The sequence below is a fragment of the Maylandia zebra genome, unplaced genomic scaffold (assembly GCF_041146795.1).
Source record: "Maylandia zebra isolate NMK-2024a unplaced genomic scaffold, Mzebra_GT3a scaffold11, whole genome shotgun sequence".
Lineage (NCBI taxonomy): Eukaryota > Metazoa > Chordata > Actinopteri > Cichliformes > Cichlidae > Maylandia > Maylandia zebra.
Genome location: NW_027490041.1, coordinates 6,990,375 through 7,008,807, shown reverse-complemented (window position 1 = coordinate 7,008,807; position 18,433 = coordinate 6,990,375). Strand labels below are relative to the sequence as shown.

At 42.6% G+C, this 18,433-nt stretch overlaps 1 protein-coding gene across 1 annotated transcript in view; it reads right to left on the bottom strand.

Moving 5' to 3' along the window:
• The window catches only part of LOC143416097 (protein NLRC3-like), a 128,796-nt gene that overhangs the window by 37,375 nt on the left and 72,988 nt on the right, over positions 1 to 18,433 (bottom strand). The gene's annotated exons all lie outside the window — the stretch shown is intronic.

Below are 18,433 nucleotides of genomic sequence, written 5' to 3'. Positions count from 1 at the left end.
CCGGACAAAAACAGTGTCTGTAAACTGAGAGATTTAAGAAAACAAAATATAAACAGTCAGAAGAACAGAACTCAACTGCCAGTTTAGTAAAACCAGAAGACGAGACACTGTGCAGTTCCCACAATCCTTTTAGTAAACCATCACTCACTCCTGCAGCCGCATCTGCAGCACCACCCATATCAGGAAGAACATAATAATCCCTTATTAAGTGAAAACTAGAGATCACAGTAGTTTTGTAGTAGTTTAAAAGGGTTGAAAACAGACCCCACTGAGTAGATATAAATATAAAAAGTACGAAATAAAGATGAACAAAGGGAAAATTACAGTAGAAATTATCTTTAGAGTATTTGAAATTAATAATAGCAAGGATAACAACCTGTAAAGTGATATTAACAATGAAACACAGTTGACATGATGACCATGCCCAGCATGTATAAAATGAATATAAAGCAAATAATTCACACGAAAATATTTTAATAAAATAAATAAAGTATATTAAGGCTGTGTCACTGTTCAGCCAAGGACAGTGTGTGAAAAGGTAACTGTCTCCACCTTGGGAAAAGGATGATTCTGCAGGTCATCTGAAGCCCTTGATGGATACAAAATAAAATATAAATAATATATTATAATAGAACTGCCTGGTCCGCCATGCAACAGAGAGAACAAATGTGACCGCAGATTGGATGAATTCAAAATTATCTGTTTGCTGAATAAGATGATCCTAACTAACAAATTGGCTCAGTAGTAGTATAATGGTACACACTGATAAAATATTATAATATGCTATTGCTGTTATATAAGACAAAGAGGATAATATTAACAATGACATAATATTAATATGAAGAGGCACCTTAGTCTGTTATGATGTGAGGTGGATAATTGTTAAGCAGTAGTCTGCATCAAGCTTAAGGTTTGCTGAAACTCAGTGTAATGACATGTGAGATGAAGACAATACAGAGAATAACTAAACTAATGAAGTGCATAGAGGCACTTGACCAGCTTGAAACCTATCATCCTAGAATGACACATTGCTGAGATATAGAGCACACCTATAATAACAACCAATAAGCAAAACCCTGTAGACAACAGCTACAACTACAGGATTGAGAAGCTGAATTAAATATGTAGACACTGCTAAGCTGATGAGCATGTTACACATTTTCTTTTCTTTTTATTTATTTGTTTCTTTTAGAGCAGAAGCTGCTGTAACACACCCAAAGAAAGACTCTAGGTCTGACCAACCGTCTCAGTCGTGGGCAAAAAGATGTCAGTCAATAAAATTCTAAAAGATAATTTGTTGACGAAAAATATATCAAGAGATAAAAGATAAAACAGTCCAGTGTCCCACTTAAGAATTGTATAAAAACACACAGTCCCAAGGCAAGAGCCAGCTATGCCACACAGCCAAGTTGCACTCCACATGTTGCCTTTAACAGGGTTAGAAGTTGTCCTTGGAGACCCACCACCCTGCAAGCATATAGTCAGTGGTCACTCAAGCCTCTGCAACCCTGCTGCCTTTAGGCTGTGGCATATAATAGGCCCTGGCCTGCACAGAGAGACAAAACGACACACCTAATATAAAATTCATAGGGCAAAACCCGTCCATCCCAAACATATCTGATTTCATCACATTACATACCTGCACAGAGAGACAAAACGACACAGCAGTGTTTGTAGTGTGGGCTATATGTAGACCAGTGTGTCAGTGCAATCAAGTACACCTGCCTCTAATTAGTCCAACCTCATTCCAGCCATTGGCTCACCAAAAATGTGACACACACACACACAAAACCACTCCCAACCCAGTGGAACTTCACACAATAATATGGAGCTGAATTAACACAGGCACATTAGTCTACCATGTTACAAGCTGCATGCTATTAAAAGCCAACATATGCAGACTTCTGCCTTGTTCGGGTGGCAGCATTTTTCTTTTTTTCTTTTGTGTCCTGACACGTTTATGTTTTTTGTTTTTGTTTGATTATTTTGTTGGTTTTGGAAACGATTTTAAACGAACTTGTGACAATACTTGAGAATCACAATGACACATAGTGATTAGGCATATGATTGAAAAATGCGTAGGTTTAGAGCTGTGAGCTATGAGCTGTGAGCAATGCAAAGTTAAATATATATATTTGTATAAATGGGAAACAACCCTAACTTGAAAGTTTGAAATGTGTGAGATCCATGAATTGTTTGAAGAACTAGAAATTATCTAAAACTGCCTTAAGTGAAAATGTAGAGTTGCATCTATTCTCCCAAACAAAAAAAAAAAAAAAAAAAAAAAAAAAGGAGAAGAAGCATTCTGTAACTTAAAAATAAGGCTGACGTGTTGACAACAGACTAAAACACTAATTCGCAGGTGGCTATCAGGAACAGAGAGGCGAGCAAAGTCACAAACACCAAGGCCGCAGACAGCCACGCAGAAACAGCAGATAACATAGAGACAACGCCTGCTAGAACCGTGGAGAGGAAGGTCACTTCACACGAGATTGTAGGAGTAGGCCACAGAGAAATAATGCAAAACAGTTTTGAGGCAGCAACTTAAGAACCTACAGTTTTCAAAGGACAAATTAGTTGTAAAGTCAGCTTCAGGCCACACAACTGTACAACAATTAACTGCCCCTTTAGAACTAGTACATACAGCAAGTGGCCGCAGGTGCTTTATTAAATGCATATATGACCCGTCGTGTCCAGTAACTTTGCTAGGTAGAGACGCTCTGACAAAACTTAAGATAGCAGTCATGCCATTCTTTTCTGGTATTACACCTGAGTGCCAGAAACCGACCGAGTATCACAACATTCTGAGATTTAAACAAACTCCAGGCCCAGATCCACCTTATGATCAGCAAGTGTGGAAGCTAGGAGAACAGCATTTGACCTTACAGCACAGGCCGAAATTGTGTAGGTTACGCAGTAACCACAGATAGTAAAATAATAGAAGCAAAACCCCTTTCTTCTTCATGTTCTGCACAGAGCGCTGAGCTGATAGCTGTGATACGCGAAAGCTAAATACACAAAGACAAACTAATAAACATACATACAGACAGCCAGTATGTTTTCTCTGCTGTGCATCATTTTGCAAAAAATTTAGCATAACAGAGGAATGATTACACCAACTGGCAAACCGGTTCACCATGCCAACCTCTTACAACGCCTACTGACTCTTTCATTACTACAGGCAACAATTTTGCTGACAGAGCAGCAAAATAGGCGGCACAACAGGCAAACATCACATTGATGGCAGTAAACACACATCAGATTCCACTGGATGTGTTGAAAAATGAACAAAAAGCAGCAAGCACAGCAGAGCAGGCAAAATGGCTAAAACACGGTGCAGTTCTGACAAACGACTTAATGATGTGTTATGGCAAGCCAGTGTTGCCAAAATTCCTCCACAAAATGGCGGCATTAGTGACTCATGGCTGTACGCATTTGTCAACGGGGGGACTGACCAGTATTGTCAACTCTCATTTCTACACTGTAAATTCTACACTGTAAATTTTGAAACCTCAGCAAAACAATTTGTCAGAACGTGCATGACGTGTCAAAAATATAATGCTCAGGGAAACCTGAGACCACACAATCCATATGGACTTTATTGAGCTAAATGAATGCCAAGGGTAAAAATACACCCTAGTGGTTATAGATGTATTCTCAAAGTGGCCAGAAATCTACCCAGTGAAAAAGGCAGATACAATTTCAGTAGCAAAATGTATGTCTAAGTTGTAGGAAAATAAAGAGATGATTGTAAATAATGAAGAATGTAATGATGTCTATCAAGTGTCTTGCAGATCACAGCCCGGTGACTGGGTTCTGATCAAAGTGCTCCAAAGGAAAAACTGGAGCTTGCAAAATAGCGGAACGACCATCTTGCATCCATCAGAGCCAGTAAGTGAAGCCATCTAAACACAGCTGACGGCAGGCTTGCCCACTTGTTGTGATCTCGCCCGGTGGAGGGGTCAGCTTTCCTGGCCGGGGGGTCTACTCGCGACAGGAGGGTGTGTCCCGTCGTCATGAGGTGGTGGCTCTTAATAACTGCAGTGGCCCTGACCATGGCCGGGCTCCTCACCTTTGCTTCCGTGAGGGACAACAAGTCACGCAATATGAAGAAAAGGCAGACACTGTATGACAAAGGACAGTACACCAAGTTTCCCCATGGCTATGCCACTAACTTCTGGTGGCAGTTTATGAACACTACAGCTCACTGGAATAATAAAACTGACTGCTATGCATGTACCCATATGCCCCTATCCTCGCAGACGTCTGGCCTGTGGCCGTACAGCATACCTGAAGATCGCAGTTGGTGTCTGTTGGGCCTGGCAACACATCCAGGCTACGGTACTCTTTGGTCCAAGGCCAACTACAGCATCCCAGCAAAAGCAACCTGGAGGTCATCATCACCCACAAATGTGAACTGTTCCAGACAGACATACCTACTGACCTGGCCCCAAGTCTCAGACCCACTGCCTGATGTAATTCTACTGAACAAGCTGAACGCAGCGCAACTGCCAGTATGTGTGATGAACAATGGATCGCGGGCAGTGGGGGAGCTGCCTACTCACCTATCTACCGGATGCCACTACAAACAAAGACTCAGTACCAGACAGGATGTGCACGGACGGCACCAAGCAGTAAAGGAACCAGAGTTTCGCATCTGAGGAGGAGTGAAATTCTTACAGAGCTTGATCCCCGGCATTGGAGCTGCCGAGGTGCGGGATCATGTGGAGATCAACCGATATGCTCTGCTACGACACATCAACTTTGACAAAGACCCTGGGACCGGCTTTAGCAGGAGAACAGAAGGCCATCAGAACGATGGTGTTGCAGAACAGACTGACACTAGACCTGCTAACAGCATCACAAGGAGGAGTTTGTAAGCGGAGACATTTATGAAGCTTTGCAGAATTTGACCATTCTGCAGAAATATGTCACTGACCACACATCTGGAGCAGCTACACCACCATGTCTAAGACTAATTATTTCAAAGATGATAACAACTACAATGACTGCTATGTTGCCGTGCCTCAAGAAGAACAGCATCCCGTTGCAATTCTGTTAGAGGAGAACTTGTAATAACTGCTAATGAATGACGTGGTGATTAAAAATGACTTGTCAAGTGATCATGATATGATTAACACATTAGTAGGTTATGCAGGTTTTAAAATATAAGGTTTTCATCCTTTTATTTTTTTTGAAGTTTTCATTTTAAATATGAAGTTTTCATCCTTTTATTTTTTTGAAGTTTTCATCTTAAATATGAAGTTTTCATCATTTTACATATAAAGTTTTCATTTTAAATATTAGGTTTTCATCATTTTTAAATACAAAGTTTTCATTTTAGTTTTCATCCTTTTATTTTTTGTAGTTTTCGTTTTAAATATAAGGTTTTTATCCTTTATTTTTTGAAGTTTAGTTTTATTATTTTTTCTTGTTTATTCCACTTGTTATTTCATTTACTATGATTTTCATTTACTATGATTTTCTTTGTTCTTTTTATTATTTTATTTTGTTTTATTCTTTAGACCAAATGATTTCCATTTCTGCTATGCTGACATTTTGAAAATTAAAAAATTGCTTAAGATACTTAATAAATAACCTTCACAGACAATTGTTGTATACATTTAAAATAAGTTAAAACAGGAGGGAATGTTACAGGAAAAATGATTCTATGTTTCTTTACCTTCTTTTAAATGTGCAAGCATGCCCTTTTGTCTATGGTTAGATTAGTTTAGAATTATCTTTTTAGACTTTCTCAGCAAAGACATACTGTTTTGGGACATATTGTTTTAGATTGTTTTATCTCTCACAGCTTTCTCCCAGCTCTCTGCTGACGAGACTAGCGCCACATATGGAGTTGTTTATTTTATCTGTTTTGTATTTTCTTATCCTGTTCTCACTGTCTTTCCTATAAAAAGTGCCCAGCCTCTGTACACGTTGTGAGTTGTTCTGAACAGCTTACCCGTGTGCACGTTAAAGCATAAAAAGTGATCTTGTCTCATTGTGTCTTTATTTCTCCTGGGTCTTTTACAGAGTTTTCCCCCAACAGGATGTGATCCACAGTCACAGCTGTGGGTTTCAGTCAGTGTGTCTCTAACTTCATGGTCACATTTCAAAGCTTATTGGAGCCAGAAGATGTTCAAGTAAAAGATTTATTGCTCTACTCGTCTGCCAGGATAACAGGAGGTTCATAAAGCTGTGTAATACTTCAGCTTTACATCATGGAGTAGTAGTTGTGTCCCTTTGTGTTTATTAGTGTGTTCACACGTCTACTTTAACTTCACTCTGTAATGAAAGGATTCAAATCACTGATAAATACATACATGCTGACTCTGAGTCTCAGTGAAGGAGGAAAGGATGGATGAAGGCAGCCTAGTGTGGGTCATGTGTGTCCAGCAGTCATCCAGGGCCTGGATCCATCTGTAACAGGAAGACAAAGTCCAGCCTGTAATCATCCTATCAGGCACAGCGTTTCCATCCAGCATCCTGACGACGCTAACAACCCGTCAAACGTCTCCTCTGGTCCACAGAAGTCACACTTCCTGTGTCATGTTTACCTTTTTAAGTGTGCTATTCAAGCCTGTGTGACCAACTCTGACTCTCCAGATTCCATCCTGGTCTCTGCTGCAGCTTCTTCTACACGACTGTTTTCTGTATAATAATATCTGCCTTTCCCGTCTCTGTCCCAGTGTGCCTGCCACTCGTCCTTCATCTTTACCTTCATTATACTCTTCACCTCACTTTCACTGTATTTTATAGTCAAACCTGCACGACTTCTTCTTGCTGCACCTTTTTAAACTTATCGTCCTGTTCATTGCATCAACACCGATATTCACAGGGAGCCATAAGAAATCCACTTCTATCCCTCTGTGTTTGATTCTATACAGTAAATGAAGTATATCAAAAACAATATGTTGCCTAGAGTCTGAAGACATATCACCTGTGCTCACTAGCACGCTGCTAGAGTCCCAGCAAACCACATACCTCCATATTAGTGCGTCCTCCACCCAGTTCAAGCCAGTAACATCACTACCAGCTCCCAGTATAAACTGCCACATCATCTGTAATTCTTTTACTCATCACCAAACTTATTTGTGGGAGAACAAATGCAGCAGCCGTTCTTTTATCTGACAGTGTTGACGCATCAGTAAATATCCTCACATGACCTGAGGACTTTCCCACTATATGAACCTGCTTTTAGTCGCCCCTCCTCCCTCGCCACAAGCTTCCTTTACAACATAACTTATAAAAAACAACTTTATTGACAATCAGCAATAACAATTACAGACAGTCTAGAAGAAGAATCACATGATCAAGGAGCAGAAGTTTATGGTTTTAATAGCTTTTACATTTTGGGAAAGTTTTAAAAACATTGTTTGGTTTTCTTTCTAAAGCGTTGAAAGGACGGCTTTGCATCAGAACAGTAAGATCAGCAAATGAATCCATTAAAGTTCTTTTGCCTTGTTTGCAAAAGAAGCCAAACAACATTTGTGTTACAAAGAGAGACTTCAGAACAGATCAAAGATCACAAACATCAGGCACTGATGGAAACAGCCAAACACAGAAACAGAGGCACCAGCAGGTGAAGGAGGCCTGTTGTAGAAATGACTCTGAGTGCTCAGGTAGAAACGCATGAAGAACCAGTGCGTCTAATATTTGGAAACCAATCTGTGTTTGAGCGTCCTGGATGAAACACAGATCATGTTGCAGAGCGAGGACGTCGTCTTTCCTCCCGAGTGTGTAACTACAGGACGTGTGCAGAAGGTTTAATCGTCCTCCTGACAGTTACTGATGAACGAGTCCTTCAGGGAGGCTCCAGGATCACTGTGGGTTTTACCAGCTGCTGCTAAACTGAGAGGTGTTGCTGCTTCATGTGTGAAGATGTCTGCATGGCTTTAACAGTGCAGACGTTCCTCATGTGCACCCATTTCATATGTTTTATTGTGATGTTTAGTAACATCTGCTTTCCTCCTTCAGGCAGACGATAAAGTGAGCTCAGCCTTAAACATGTGGAGAGAACGTTTGACCGACAGTCCTGGGACGACTGCAGAACAATGGTTTGTTTTTAATGATAAAGTTTCATAATGGAAATAAATGCTGAGCCTGTTTCATGATGTTGGCCCTGCAGCATCAAGCAGGATTAATACTGTAACAAACGTGTGTCACAGTTATAATGACTTTAAATGAAGACTTGGGTTGGATGGAGATGTCAGCTGGATTTGTGCTGACTGTCACTTTAAATGTTTTCAGTTCAGCTTCTAAATCTACTTTTGTATAATGTTTGCTGAGTTTTGCACTTCATGACGCTTTTAAGAAGAGCCAATAAATCCTGACTTTACACAAAAATAAAGGTTTAATGTGTTTAGTGTGACAGTGGAGGAGAGCGCACATAATAAGAGTCATTAACAGAATGGTGACAATTATAATCTGTCTCATTTTAGGAGCAGCTCACAGGCACAACAGACTACAGAGCAATCAAAGCACCAGTTAAACGTCCATGTGACCGGCTTACAGCCAATGAACAATCAGTCCCCACTGTCCCCACCAACATCACTGTACTGGAGAGACTGTGCTGCCATGGTCAGAGATGAACTGGTACTAAAATGTAAGGCAGCTGATGTGTGTGGCCTTAGCAGCACAAATGCATCACGGCTGCAACGCTGCAGTGTGTTTAAACATTTGAACATTTCTGTGGCTTCAAACCAGCAGCTCCTCTGTACTCAGTCGTGTTTGTGTGTCTGTCAAAGTGATTGTTGTCTTTAAAAAGCCTTTTGTGTTGAGTTTTGTGAGCAGTGCCGAGCTTCTCTGTAGTCTAAGCCGAGTCGATATATTTGATTCCATGTTTGGTGTGATTTTCAAAGTCAGCAGCAGCAAACGCTGAACAAGCAAAGTTTGGGCCCATCAGAGACAGCAGTGGATCTGCTGACCTGTAGGTGTTGGAGGTGTTTGTGTGCAGCTGTGGGTCAGTCAGCTTTATTTCACTTATCCATGACAGAGCGCTGTTAGCTGTGAGTTAGCATCCACTGAGCTGTTTCATCTACTCTGTCACTGCCAGCAAGCAGAGCCCAGGGTTGGCTTCATCAGCTGGACGTGGCCTTGCTCAAGGGCACTTTAGCAGCACGTTCCCAGCAGTAACAGAGGGATTCAAACTGGTGACCCTGGAGTAGGAATCACCCAGAAAAGTCACCTTATGCCAGAAGTTTTAGTGAGACGGGAACAACATTACAGCTCTGATGTCATTGACCTGTGCAGTGAGGACATATTGAACTGTGAGGACACAGCTTATAGGTTCAACACTGACCCTGGGTCAGCATGTGCAGGTGACATGGTGTTGGTGTCACCACTACAGACAGCTCAGGTTCAACTGGCTCTTCTTTGATTTGCTTCTATAGCACAAAGGTTGACACCAGTCTGGTCCAGTTAGCATCTGAATCCATAAACGTGTGAGCTCGTCCCACCAGAGGACGTCAGCATCATGGGGATAATGTCTACAGCAGGAAAACACAGGGACAGTTGGGTTTGCTGCACATCTGGAACACACAGTTAGCTCAGATATGTTCATGTCGCTAACACCAATACAGCGACTGAGTGCTCTATAGCAGCTAATGCTAACAACTGTAACACTGCTGTTTGTCATGGTTTTCAGACCAAATGATAACAAAACGTTGGGAAAAGTGAAATATTGGAACATGAAATCATAAATTATTACATTTAAACAACAATAATACAGCTAAATTTCCCCTGTTGGCTCATAAGCTGCTCACCTGGATGCTACATCAGTGCAGTCCTCTCTGAACATTAGATAATCAACACACACACACTTATTGTTGAGAGGCTGACTTCACTAAACTCACAGAAACTCTTAAGAAGCTCCTCAAATGATGACTTTGGAGCTTTGTGTTACTGTCAGTGTATAAAAGCTAGAAAAGGAAGAAAAGCAGGAGAAATGATCAAAGTGCTGCTGTGTGCAGGAAGAACTACAACATGTTAGTGAGAAACACAAACAGGGTGTGAAACACACTCCAGAGGAAACGCTGTGTGCAGGCTGTCTGTGACTTCCTGTATCTCTGCCACAGACTGGGACAGACACCAGTGAAACCAGTCACTGTGGTCATGTGCTTGTAGCCAGCAGCCTGTGATGTGAGGCTGCTTGAGTCAGTCGTCTGCTTCCACCATGTAAACCTTGGTGTCTCCTACATGCACAGATGTTTCCTGCAGACTGTGCTGCTCCAGCTGTCACACAGATGTTGAATCAGCAACATCTGTGTGACGTCCTCCCTGGTCCTACAGATAACAGGCTGCATACAAGAGGCTCACCTCTGCTACCTGCTGCTCCACTCCCCATCGCTGTTTTGGCCACGCCTCCCGTTGGTCAGCAGGTAAAGGTGAAGCCTGGGACATGGAAGCCTTTACAGCAGAGCTTCATGGGCCTGTCCAGCAGCAGGCTGAGGAGAGAAAGGTGACAGAGTTCGCTGTTACAAACAGTTTCTCAGCTTTGATCTAAAAGAGCTTCTTTCCTGTTAAAGCAGCTGAGAGTGAGCACATGTTCTCCCCCTGAGGTTCTCATGACAGAGGAAGAACTCACAGCTGAGGAGGACCAGGATCTCCATCCACTCACAGTCCCTGCAAACAAAACCACCATTTGAACTTTAACATTTGCTACGTGTGCACACAGTAAGTGATGGAGGATGAACTGGTCCTGTCTCTGTTGGTGGGCTCGTATACTGGCAGGAAGGAAGCTTCTCTGGGATTTCTCAGGCTTTTCCCCGCAGCACGCCGTGTGATAAATACTCACAAATACTCACAAACGTGTCGTTTCATGCGTCGGTCAAACACTCGACGCCCAGCTGGAAACACTTCAGGGAAGTTCATCTGCCCGAGATTCAGAAAAGTCACAGAAAATGTCAAATTGTTGTGATATAGATGTTTATCAAATCAAATCACTTTTGTTGTCACATCACATGTGCAGGTACACTGGTACAGCACATGTGGGTGAAATTCTTGTGTGCGAGCTGCACAAGCAACAGAGGTGTGCAGGACGATAGGATATGATCATGGTCACAGCGCAGCCCCAGTGATGTTAAACACAGAGGCTTCAAACCTGTCAGTGTGGACGTTTAAAGATGGATGTAACCATTTAATTATGTAACCATAATTAAATGGTTACATAATTAATTATGTAACCATAATTAATTATGTAACCATTTAATTATGGTTACATAATTAATTATGTAATTAATTATGCAATGGGAGACAATGGGAGACAATGGGAAACAATGGGAGGTCGGACCTCCACGCGCTCTCCGGACAAAGACGCCGTAAAAAATGTAATAAAGAACACCAAAAAAAAGTTTCTGTAGAGTTAACGGCTCTGCGTTTCCAACAGAGGGAGGGAAATCTGGGAGGATGTTTATTTTAAAAACCCTTATACATCAGGTTCTTGTTCTCTGCAGCTTTCAGCAGAATCTCCTCACCAATGTGGTAGTAGTGCAATCTCAAGATGATGGGCCGAGGAAGATGACTTTGTTTGGGACGCTGGCGATTCACTCTATGTGCTCGATCGATGAGTGGCTTCTCCTCGAGAGATAGCGCCTCCGCCAACAGGTGTGAACCAACTCAGTCATCTTGGGTCCCTCTGTGCCTTCTGGTATTCCTGCAGTTCTTAAATTATTCCTCCTGGAGTGCCTCAAGAGCTCCACATCTCTCATCTAACTTCTTTACCTCCGCAGACAAACGCTCCACAGTGGCCTGGAGAGTGGCGATGGTGTCAGAGTGGTTCGAGGCACAGTCCTGCAGTTCAGTCAAAGTGTTATCATGCCTGGCCACGTCGCTTTTTATGTCCGAAATTGAGGGCTGGATGCTCTGGTTCAAGGATGATATCTCGCCTCCTATGGTGGTAGAAATCTCTAATATGCAAGTGTCCAGTGCTAGTTAGTTAGTTCTAGTTCTAGTGGTTAGTGGGGCTTTATTTGATGATTCTAGTGTGTGTTACATTGTTGTCATATTGTTGAGTCGCAGAGCTGTACAGTGTTACAGTTTCTGTAGAGTCTGGTATAAGGAACTCAGATCCCTCTGTGAATAATGTTCACTGAAACTGATCTGTAGTTAATGAACTAGTCGGGATTTACACTAGAGAACGTTTCTGCCATTACATGGCCTGTATTTGTAGAGCGCTTTACTCGTCCCTAAGGACCCCAAAGTGCTTTTTTGCCCAAGGACACAACGACCGAGACTGTCCAAGCCGGGGCTCGAACCGGCAACCTTCCGATTACAAGACGAGCTGCCAACTCTTGAGCCACGATCGCCCCACATATTGTTGTCTTTTGTTGCAGACACCAAGTGTTGAGATCCTGTCTCAACCTCCTACATTCTTCCAGCAGGTTACACATTATTTTTTGTATTTGGAATCAAATATATGTGTCAGTTGGGCCTAGTGCAGGGGTCAGCAACCTTTAACACCCAAAGAGCCTTTTGGACCCGGTTTCCACGCAAAGGGTCAGGGTTCGGGAAAACACTGGGAGCCGCAAATACTTTGTGACATCTAAAATGAAGATAACACTGTGTATATTGTTTTTACCTTTATGCTTTGTGTGAACAACTACAGTGTGTTGCTTATGAAATCCATGAAGTGCTACAGAGAAAATTACATTTGATTTATGTAATGAACACATTTTGAGCTCTTAAAGAAATATAACAAAGGAAAGCTGAACTACAATGATCCATGTAGCAAACACAAACTGTTATATCGCCTTTGGGCTTTTGGAGCCTTGACCTGACTTTTAAAAAAAGCGCGGTCATGCAAACATCGTTGGGTCTGCCGTGATATGTTTACAACGGGACTTCTGCTCCTGAACCTCTGCGCACAGCGTCTGCAGGTCGGGGCTGTACGAAGTCACTTTATCTCTACAGGACTGTAAGCTGTCGTCTGTGAGGCGTGAGCGTGTTTGTTTGAACACAGTTCACGGTGGAGAACAGCTGCTGTCATAATGTGGAGCCAAGATCCATAACTGGCCTACCTGGGGCTGAAAGTCTCCATAAATGCAGGCGTTTCGGCGGCTACACCGGCTTCCACGAGTGTGATGCTTATTTTGAGAAAATAATAGAATATAAATGTATTTTTATATTTCAATATCACAATAATCTTCCAATGTAGAACTACAAGTTAAAAAAGAAGTAACATAAATCAAATCCACTTCAGCTAAATACTTCTCATTTATTTCCATCTTACATGCTGTGACTGCAGCCATTCCCACATCTCTGTGAATGGGACTCATGGACATGGATCAGTGGTTGTTGATCAATGGTCCTGAGAATCTGCATAATTAAGATGAAGGAACGGAGCTCCCAGCCCATCGTTCCTGCAGCTGCTTTCAGTCTTTATGCAAATGTCCTGTTTGTAAGACTGAAACCTGCAGCTGAGACTGAAGACGTCACCTGATGATGACGACACGTTTCTCCCACAAAACGCTGCGTCCAGATGAACAGAAGCAACAGACTCACTTTCCTGGATGATTGAGATGCATCAAGACTTCATTGTGTGTTACTTCTCATTCAGCACAGACACATTATTCCTGTTAGGTCATGTCAGCTGTCACTCAGTACAAGCACAACTGTGAACAACACAAACTTCTCTTCAATGTGTCACAGAAACACTAAGTGTGAGAGCCTGTATGACACACAGGACAGACTGTAAGCTCTGCTGGCTGCACAGCACTTTGTAGCAGTTTTCCAACATGTCCTCCACCCGTGATGTCAGTGGTGGGACCCCAGTCACAGCACTCAGCACCACCTCCTTTAAATGGATTTTATAGCAGTTCCTCCCGTTACTCGGTGCAACGCTTCTTAAATGTGTTTTTGCAGGATAAAACACAGCAGGTGGTGTAGAGAGGACGTCAGCTGACGGAGCAGAGGGAGGCAGACTGTGGATAAATGACAGAGTGAGAGGAGAGCAACCATGACAGAAGCACAGGTGTGGCAGATAGAAGTGGCTTTATAGACACTTATTGTCAGTCCTCGTGCATGCTGTGGAAATAAGTGTCTGTGTCATGAGGTGACATGTGAGCTTATCTTTGGTCAATAAAGCTGAACGACCAGTTTTCACTTTGCTTGTTACGCTTGTTTAGTGACGTCTGGGTTTCTGTGGAGCCCGAATTTTGATGAGTTCTGGTGAAATCATCTGAGATCATCTGAGCATCGGTGAAGAGTCAGCAGAGAAAGTGTGGGACAGAAGTTTGCTTTGGACACATGGACTGAAATCAAAAAGTAACAAACAGGATTTCCAATGGACAGTATGGAGAAGTGAAAGTACACAAAGGCTGTGCTGGAACACGTGTGTTACACTTTTTGACAGCTGAGAACAAAACACAATATTTTGCATCATCTCTGCAGTGTCTCTTCTTTCCTCTGCTGTTGTGCTTTTAGCTCCAAACTGTTTCAAATGGTTTGTCAGCAAGCTGACCTCTGACCTCTGCAGTACTAACTCCTGACCCGTACAAAGAGCGGGCGTTTCTGACCTTTGACCTGCAGCTGTATGTCTCTCAGTCTCAGTTCTTCTCTCCGTCACTGATGGAGCAGGTGTAGTTGCTGCTGACAGTCAGTCGTTTGTTTTCTCAGAGTGAGGCTGAAGTCTGAACTGTTCAGAGCATCAGGTCTCATCAACGTGCGCTGCTGTAACGCCGCTTTGTCCTCTGAGATCACCAGGTATGAAACCTGAGTGCTGACAGAGCAGCATGTTCCCCCTCATTCACCTCCACCACCACAGCCAAGGCATGCTGGGAAACTGAGGACACACAGACAGAGAACTGAAGTGTCTGCTGTGTGTTCATCTCAGAGTCCTCACAGGTGACACATTAGCTCCAGAACACCAAGCCAGGTGTTTGAAGCCTGACAGTGATTCTTCCCATCCAGAGGGAGGATTTAGCTGCACAACAATGAACATTAGTGTGTAGTTTAGAAACACAGACTGTGCCTGCACTGCATCTAGTGAAGAAAAGTGTTACTGCGAGAGAACCAGGCTCCTTTAAAGCAGCTGATATTAAGGTTGAAAAATCAACAATAAGCTGATGTAATCAACGTTTCACAAAATGGTCAGCAGCTAAAATCTGGAGCCGTTCTTTGGTGGTAATTAACAGTTTGTTCTTGTTAGCTAATTATGTCATTAAAGGTAGCAGCAGAAGCCTTGTGTTGAAAGCCCATTCACTCACACATTCACACAGTATGTGTGTGTCTGTGTTACACTGTGGACATCCCTTCTGTTGGAGCGCCATCTTGTGGCAGGTTTAAGAAATGTTCTTCTTGTAAATCCAAACTGATGCACCTCCATAGCAGACTGTGGAGGCTTTCAGTGACATGAAGACTTGATTTATACTGTCATATTCTCCTGTTACACAAAGCACAGCACGCTGAACATGGATGAACTGAAACTCCCAGCATCTGACTGAGGAAAAGCACAAATCATTCTCACACTGACTCCTGCTTGATTTTAGATTTGCTTTCAAATCCTCACACTTTCATATGAAGCACTAAATGGGCTCCAGACTGTTTATCTCAGCTTCCTGTCAAACACACTGCTGCTCACACCGAGGCTCAGTTTACTCCTCCAGCCTGGCTTAACCTGCTGTCTGTTAAAAACAGTCCCACACTCCTCTGTTTAATCCTTCTGATCAGACTCTTTGATTTTGTATTGTTTTTACCTGAAGTTGTGTTTTTGACATGGTTCTGTCTGTGAAATAAACCTCACACACACACTGCTACAGTCCTTCATACACTTAGAAACGAAGCTGCTCCTTTCCTCAGTGCTGACACATAAAGAAGAGTTGGTTTTATATCCAACACGTCTCTGTTCCAGAAAACAGCTTCAGCAGCCTCTGAGTCTGAACTTGGAGTTGGTTATAAGCCACAGGCCTGTGTGCACAGCAATGAGGAAATATAATGCAGTAAGTGAAACATGGATGTGTGGAACAGATTATCCCAAAGGTTGATTCTGTTCATCTGGACGTTCTCAGTGAAACATTTGGTCTCTCGGTCAGGTGACTCCTTTAGTCTCAGCTGACTGCAGCTTTCCAAACCTTTGTCACTGGATCACTCACTTCATCTCCAACGTGTCCCTGACACAGACAGCTGGAGCCGTTACAGCAAAATCATTGATCATCGTTTTTAGAACATTAGCTGGTGTTGGTGGGCAGGCTAGCAGTGCTAATTGTTAGCACTAGTTCTGCTGCTCTCCCTTTGTCTCTGTTATTGTTGGTCTTTAGTGAACAATAGAAAGTGTCTTCATGAGACTGTTGCCTAATGTTCAAATGTAGATAACACCACCTGCACCAACCTGTTACACAGCACAACCCTCTGGTGTAGCTTTGGCTGGAGCACATATTGGCAGCTCCAGTGACATCACCACTCCATGGTGACATCATCTCTACAGACTGTGGCTGTTACATATCCTCACCTGGTAATAATAAGACTGTCCTCAGCTGCACACAGCTCCAAGATGAACAAACTGAAGTAAATACAAATTAGAGTTACCATAGATTGAAATCTTGTAATCAGAGCTAATTCTTAGTGAAACTCTCACAACATCATATCCTGATCCTGGGTTAGTGTCTCGGTCTCAGATCACAACATCAGCACAGGCTTGGCTTGGGTGAGGTATTGAGTGGTTCTTGTCCATGACAGCTGCAGGTACAGTGCCATCAGCCATGCTGCACCACATGTCTGCCCAGGAACATTAGTGTGGCTGAGTCTCATGTAAACATTGTGCTAAAGTGGTGGGAAAGTGGCTGCAAGCTGGCTGCACTGTGTCCAATACTCTCAGTATGATATCCACAAACCTCTGAGTGTCACAGAGTGGGCCTGTGCTCAGCTCACTGTGCCCCATTCAATTCTACTTGCATAGTTTTACAAGTAAAATTAAAAGTTGCTCAATGATAAGTTATTGTAGTAACAACTAAGTCCATGGTCATTATTTGTTAATAGTAGCTTAAAGCTTCTGCACCAATCATGGAGCAGCAGGTTTAGAGCATGTGGATCTACAAAAGTAAGTCCCAGTAAGATGGGCTGAGCCTTACATACTAGAAGAAACATGTCATTCCCAGCAGATGAAGCGCCCTTTAAAGCAGGATCTCACTTTAAACCTAAAGAACTTGCTATGAGCATGCAGTGCATTCATGGTTATTATTCATACGATTGTGGGGAGCTAATAAAGTGCAACTATCACATTACATTTTATTATTAAATTGTTGTTAACAATCCCTTCACTTCTGCTTATCTAATTCATGGTTGCAGGATGGCTGACAGCTTCTATTAGGCAGGAGGTAATGTCCATTCTGGCCACAGTGCAACCCACAATGTGTAACTGACACTATTATATTGCATTATGTCACATTGTTACATCTTTTTAATAAATGATGACAGTCAGCTGAATTTGCTGCCCCCTTGGTGGAGGACATCAGGATCAGCTGCTCCATCACAAACACCACAGAAGAAGAACAACACTGGATCAGATTATCTGGACGTGTTTGACAGGGACAGTGTTCATGTTCATGGACATCAGGACAAAAACAGACGATGGAAACCTGCCAGATTTGAGCTAAACTGCTCGTTTCCATGTGTAGTCCCTGGGAGGTCACATGACCAACAAAGACACACAAGCTGTGTCCCAAAACGTCGGCTGCATCCTCCGGAGGCCGCATTTGAAGGCCGATGACGTCACAGCCAGGCGACGAAGGCTGTCCCGATTCCTCGACTCCTTCAAATGCGTCCTTCATTCCCCCGAGTTTGAAGGATGGGTCGGGTGTGTCCTTCGTGGCCCACCATATCCCAGAATTCATAGCGCGGCCCAGCCAAATTTCAGCTGCCAACAATGGCGGCCGCTACTAAGTTTTAAAATTTAACGAGGGAGTACTACTTACTTACAATGAATTCCTTACACTATATAATTTTCCCGTCAGTGTTGGGGAATTCTCAATGGTGCTTGGTGCCATACCCTCAGGGACTTTAATGTTATATAAAAACACTGACAGCTCAATATCTGCCTCAGTCACTCTCCCTGATCCAGCTGAGTCAGCAGTGGGAAAAATCTGCTTTTCACAGGAACTTGGTAACAGCAATAAGAGAATACGTAGTTTATTCCAAGAAGATATCATGTCTCTCCCATATATAGAATATCTTACTGGAACCGACATGTTCCAGATATCACCTGGAAGACAGTCTGGATGATCCCATAAATATCTAATTGTGAACAAGGTGAAGGAAATCTCATATAAAATTCTTCATAAATGTTACCCAGCCAGTCACTATATGGTGACATTTAAAAGAGACATAAATACTAATTGAACTTTCTGTGGGGATCATCCAGAAACTGTGGCACATCTCTTTTGGTTCCTCTACACAGAGATTCTGGAAGAATTTAGCAGTTTTGTTATTGTCCATATTTTAA